The 6,822-nt window shown below is 37.4% G+C and overlaps 1 pseudogene; it reads right to left on the reverse strand.

The window, feature by feature from the left end:
- Positions 1 to 4,279: 4,279 nt before the first annotated feature.
- Positions 4,280 to 5,302, reverse strand: LOC147860108 (PRA1 family protein B2 pseudogene; annotated as a pseudogene).
- Between the last annotated feature and the right edge of the window lie 1,520 nt (positions 5,303 to 6,822).

Below are 6,822 nucleotides of genomic sequence, written 5' to 3' on the forward strand. Positions count from 1 at the left end.
CACTAATGTCACCAAAGTGTTGAAATGATATTTCTTGTCACCGTAGAGGATATCATTTTCCTCTCCTTGAAATATTAGGGATTGCATCATAATTTGGATGCACACAATGTTTTTGTATTTGATGGTAGGCATAGAGCTAGAGTATAAATTATGAAAGTTGAAGGGAGTATTGTTGTGTAGTTTTGTTTCTTTGAGCAAGCCGACATTCTTTCCTTGGTGAAGTGTTTGTCTCGCTGATTGGTTATTCAAAATGTCCTACTTGTCCTATAGTAGTGACACCACTTAGTTTTAGTAGCATTGTAATGTTTTTTGTAAAGAGAGAGCCTATGTAGGTGTAGCTTGGGTATGATTGTCCAATGAACACTAAGAGGTTGTGTGTTCACCCCCTACATTCCACAATGGCACATAGAAAAAAGTAGGAAGAAAGGAGGTGTGATAGTTGAGAATTGGTAGTCCAAACAACTTACCACTAGGGTAAGGTACCCATAAGGAGGCAAGGAGAGAGAGAGAGAGAGAGAGAGTTGTTTGGGTTGAGAATGACTTTATGTTTACAAATGCGTTGAACAATATTATTATCATAACCTCGTCAAATTATTTGTCAAATTGTGGTAATGCAGTAGTTTTTCTAAGACACAAATTCCCACCAATCTTGAAGTATAAGCTTCTTCGACGATAATATAATTATGATCCACAGTCAACATTGTAACTCCTATGTGAAGTTGAAATTTGCATAAGGAAAAATCAATAAAAGGAATGCAAGAATACATGGGTATATTGTCCATGAGGTAACAGTTTGTGTGGGCTACAATAGTTGGCAAAGGAGAAGAGGTCCTTTGTTGGGTTTCTTGTGGTAGTTCCTTGTTTTTGAGCATATTTATAATTCATTTACGTAACCATGCGTTAAGGGGAAAAAAACTACGTCAATCCTAGTTTTGGGATCTCAATAGAGGTGCTAAATATTAAACGTGATTAAAAAGCTTATGTTTGACACGTCGTCGATAATGGCAAGACAATTGTCCTGGGAGCAAATTGGTCTTCATCTTTATGATAAAATTTCAATAAAAAAAGGAACCGATTTCCATAACTCCTTACAATATCACGAGAAATGTTAAATGACAATACTATTTTTTCAAAAACGTTTTCCTTGTTGACGGTGACTCTATTTTTTGTAACTAAACAAAAAAAGTGATGCAACATTGATTCCATGAGTTGTCCTTACACTTTTGGCCTTGATGGAGATCAAGTCATAAAACAAAGAAATTCCCTTGCAAAACTGCATAACGATTCAATCTCCCCCTCATCAACTTCTATTCAACCACTCAACATTAAATATAATTCAAAGAAAAGTATATCGCTTAGGTGCGTTTTCAATACATAAGCCTCATTTTAATCCTCTTTAACGTGAGAACATCAAACACAAAGTTTTCAAATGTATCGAAAAACTACTAAGAGAATAAGGCAACGACATATATCAAGATTTAGTTTGGAAAACCTCAACAATGTTGATATCACATAGAATTTTGGAAATATCCCATCAATGATGTCATGCAACCAAGTACATATAGATTAAGTTAAAGCTTTAAATTTGTAAGTAGAGAAAAAATGAAAACAAATTAATAGTGTGAAAGCAAGGTAGGACAAATAAATAGAGTTCCAATTAGGCCATAGTCAAGATGGCTATGTCAATTGTTTGGAGATCTTGAGGTCGTTAGTTCATTATAATGATGTGGGCATGTTCTGTAGGAGAAATAATATTTGGTAAGCAAGAGGTATGGAAGTATAGATCTAGACATATGACCTTGAATTGGTAGCTTCAATGAGTTATGAATGGAAAACACGCAGATTTGAACCGAGTGCATGGGTTGATAAAGCATATGGTTTATTGTTGACCAGAGAAGAAGTTTGGAAAGAGAATAATTGTTCTGTCGATGTATGCCACTCATTATTTATTGGAAGAAGAAAGAAAGAAAGTTTTGTAGGAATCATTATGCAAATTGCACATATTGACCAATTACTTAGACTTCCTTATCACGAAAACTCGAGTAATAGAATCATTGAATAATCATTGGAAACATTATGTGTATATTCAAGCCAAAACTGTTTTGTTCCTCATGAAGGAAAATAGTCAGACTTGCCATCACATGATAAACGCTACATTTTGAGAACCAAAAACCAATTTATTGTTTAGGATTAACAAAGATGCTACTACCAACATGTGGCATCAACAAGTGAAATGCTATTTCTAGATTGGTACCTATTCAGACATTGTTTGGTGGAAAAAGCAATCCAAGTTAATACTATTACCCCTATATTTCCCCAATACATAATTCTTCTTTTTTCTTAATGGCTTATCGATGAAGTTAGCTAGAATCAACATGAGCTAAGCTGCACCAAGGAAGTTAGAGAAATTTTAGAAGTATGCTTGCTTGTTTTCAAAACTATATGTGTGCGTGTGTGTGTGTGTGCATACACACTCAAAGCATATATATTTATGTACATATGTATGACTGTAATTTTGAAAATTGGATGACTTAAATCGTATTTCCCTATCGATAGATAGTCATCCACCTATATTAAAAATTAGCTGTCTTAATTCTTGGCCTAGATGAGATTGCATTAAACCGCATCGTGTGCAAGAAATTTCATAGTACATCATTGGATTGCAATAATCTCACACATTAGGTGTTTGCAAGTCTCGAAAATCTAATAATAGGATCATATGTTATTGCATGATATAATTCACATATTTCCCCAATTGGCCAAAGTATTATCACTATATATATCGTCAATCATCAAGACTTTTCATTACTTCTCCTCATCTGAAGTTGACTACAATTTTGACAATGTCACACACTATTAATTGTTAATGCCAATTGGACACATCCCTTATTACAATACCAAGGAGGGCTAATGACCCTCGCCCTTGGCAATGACTTCTCACCATACCACCTTAGGTAGCTTCACTTGATTGTTACTATTATATCTCCTCTTCGTCGACAATCATTTTTTGTAGTGAACAGGCCTTCTGCACAACATGTGATAATGAGCATTAACAAAATCTTCTTTAACATGGAACTATCATCCCTCGAGCAAACTCAAAACTAATACCTTTTTCCACTCGATCTCTATATACATATCTAGAAGTAGTTAAATGTGTTTTAATGGAAAGCCTTCTCTAAATGAGAAAACAAGACCTTCAAACATACTGCTCGACTTAAGAAATTTAACATGCCATTCTGGATAGGATAGATACATGCATTGCACACAAGAAGAGTCTTTACATCATGAAACCTTATTCTTCAGAGAAAGTAAACTCAAATGCAGTGGGGCTTTGATGCCCTGAGAGATTCAGGTGACATAACAATAATGCTTGATGTTCATGAAACTCGATTCCTATAAAAAATGCTTCATATCCAGAGGCTTTTGGCAGCCTAAGGCTATCTATTTTTCTATATATTTGAGGCATCATCCCAAATTGCATGCGAAGAAGCATGAGAAAAATTCCATACTTCTTGCATATACATATTGGCAAATGCTAACATAACAGAAAGAACACAAGGGTCATAAAAAAGCTTAATTAATGAGCACACATTGTCATGAAATTGTACGCTACACAGGGAATGTGTCTCATTGCAAGCAAAATGAGATTTCTTGTGATTAACAGTTCCATGTATGAAGAAATTGTTTGATCACATATTTCAAGACGTTCACAGCAATTCAATTGATTTTTTTTCAGCATGGAAAAAAATAGAGCAAATGGCAAGAAAACAAATTAGGAACTGCCACCACAAAATCTTGAAGAAAATTGCAAGTTACCAACTTCCTTTACCGTTTGGAGGGTGGTTGCAGGAAGAGGAATGCCCAATGATCTTATAACTAGAATTAACACGTGATGCTATGTAAAAAACTGAACTGAATTATTCACGCAAACCATTATGGTTCAGTTGCCGAAATTTAGATGCAAGGGAAAAAATTGATCTATTTTGACTGCATTTTTTAGGGCAAGATGCCACCTTGTCAAAAAGAGGTTGATCAATTATAAGTGCAATGGAACCAAAAGATCTGATTGAGAGCAAATGTTCGCGGCATTTGATCTAACAGTTCAATCCTATGCATTTTAAGATGATTTGTAGGGACGCTTTCCAATTACAACAGACAGAATAAAATAAATTATGTCTTTACACTGCAAATTTTTACAGACAGACTCGGAAAACGTGAATACTGGTCAATAGAAAACGTTGCGTTGCAGAGGTTTAGAAAAAAAGATCAATGGATGACATAAAGAATTGATGATACTAGCATTATCAGATTTCCACCCTTCATGTAAAATAGTCGGTTGGGATGGCTTCCCTTGACATAAACGAGTGGAGGACAAAAAAACAAACCAGAGCAAAACCTGCACTTACAGAAACTCTAGCTAGATCTGCATTTGTTCGACAGAAATTTGGATACAAAAAAAGAAAGATGACAAACTTTCTTAGCTCTTAATAATATTTCTTTCCTTTTGAATGGATCGTATACTGCAGAAATCTAGAGAAGGGAAGGCAACAGGCTACCTGTCTCGTCTATAATTCTGGACTGTATAATTGCGGAAATGTAGACAACGGATGATAAGAATTTCGGTTCTCCTCCCCCCCTAGACATTGCTAACAGGAGGTTGAACAGGGATGGATCCAATGAAAGGGATGAAGAAACCAGAAGAAGAACTATCGTCATCGAGGAACAGATCATCAGGTACACGGAAAGCAGCATGAACACAGATAATGACAGATCCGATAATCGCCGCAGAGATAAGGACAGATCCGACGTTTGTAAGGAAGATGATGACGATGGAGAGGACGGTCATGAGAACAAAAAGCTCACGTTCGCTGAAGGAACGGCCAAACGCAGAGAACGTTCCGGATCTGATGAGATACATGTAGGCCCAGGCTGCGAGGAGGGAGGCGAGGAAGAAGAAAGAGACAGGGTGAGAGAGGAGGGAGAAGGCGACCATAGCTGTGAGGAGGAGGATGTAGTTAACACGGAAGTAGTTGGAATTCTTTCGGATTCGACCTGTGGCTTCGGCGATGGAGTCTGGGCGGGAGAAGGAGGTCCGATCTACGAGCTCCAGCCATGGCTTCCTCTGGGAGAGAAGGTGTCGCGTTGCTTCTGAGACTCGGGCGAAGAAAAGCTTGGCCGCAGGGGTGGACGCCAGAGCTCCGCCTACACTTGTTTCCTGTGTGCTTGCCATGTCGTCTCTGTGTGAGTGTGTGTTGGGGAGGATTTAGGGTTTCTCTTTCTGCACAGAAGAAGGATTAGGCGATGAGAGAGAGAGACACACACACACACACACACACACACAGACAAGAGGTGAGTTTCAGTTCAGTTTATTTTCTGAGGGAGAGCATATGTTTCATGTGTGTGTGTATGTATGTATGTATGTATGTATGTATGTATAATATACATGTATGTATGTATGTATGTATGTATGTATGTATAATATACATATGTCTCTCTGTCTAACTGTATGTATGTATGTATGTATGCATCTTTATAACATAGGGAAAAGTACCGGGATACCCCTGGAAGTTCGTCTATCTACCAGAATGCCCCTGGAAGTTACAAATTTACCAAACTACCCCTATGTCAAAAAATTACACTTTCTAAAGTAATTATGTATACACTCAAATATTTGGTAAATAGGGCTAGTTCAGGTCCATTTCTTCCATCTTTGGTAAATAGGGCTTGTAGATTTGAGTGTATACATAATTACTTTATAAAGTGTAAGTTTTTGGACATAGGGGTAGTTTGGTAAATTTAGAACTTTCAGGGGCATTCTGATAAATAGACGAACTTTCAGGGGTATCCTGGTACTTTTCCCTATAATATATGTATGCATGTATATATGTATATATGTATATATGTATCTTTATAATATGTATGTATGTATGTTACGGGCATGACCATATAATATCCCGTGGTGAGAATTGTCGTAGTATTCTATACACGTGGATAAGTGTGAGGGTTAAACAAAGAGTCTAAAGAAGGGGAGGATTACTTTTAATCCTCGGGATTGAGACAACCCATGAGGCCAAGCGTGAACATGGCTGGGGGCCTTGAGAATTACTATAAATAAGAGGCCTAGCTACCCTCATTTCAACATGCATTGACTACGTCGAGACTCTGTCCGTGAGTGGAACGACTCTTGTAGCAAGCGCGCTATCGTCCAGGTACGACTCGACGCCAAGGCGGTGGTATGGGACGCCGATCGAGGCTCGAGTCCGTCTCGATCCCTTCGCTCGGGGGTGGTCGGGTGGATCGGCACCCTTCTTTCTCTCTTTTCTCTCTATTCTTTCTAGATCTATCATTGATATATCCTTATTTTATGCTTACTTTAGTACCTAATCTCTAATATTTGGTATCAGAGCATATGTACTAACGTTTCTTTTGGTTTTCTTTTTGTCTTCGCGTGGGATGGCGATTGATCGTTGTGCGGTCGCCTTCATGCAGACAAGGATTAGCGAAGAACTTCGGTAAATTTTCCTTAATTTTTTTTATCTAATTTTTCTTCTCCCTTCTATACATGTGTATACTTAATATGTAGTTTTTTTTTTCATATATTCAATGATGTTGAAGTGGTATTTAATTGGTTATCGTTTGACATATAAATCATATGTGATGAGTGTTGTATGCGTACGAGGTTACTACCTCAATTGCGTATTACGTTCACGAACATATGTTACGTTCGCGTACGAGGTCAATACCTCGATTCGTTCGAAATGATATGCGTTGGGTTTAGTATGCGTAAGAGGTCAATACCTCAATTGCGAATTACGCTTAACC

Source organism: Azolla caroliniana, unplaced genomic scaffold, assembly GCF_043228905.1.
Source record: "Azolla caroliniana isolate FFs.n. ecotype wild unplaced genomic scaffold, voAzoCaro1.0.p SCAF_9, whole genome shotgun sequence".
NCBI classification, from domain to species: Eukaryota; Viridiplantae; Streptophyta; class Polypodiopsida; order Salviniales; family Salviniaceae; genus Azolla; species Azolla caroliniana.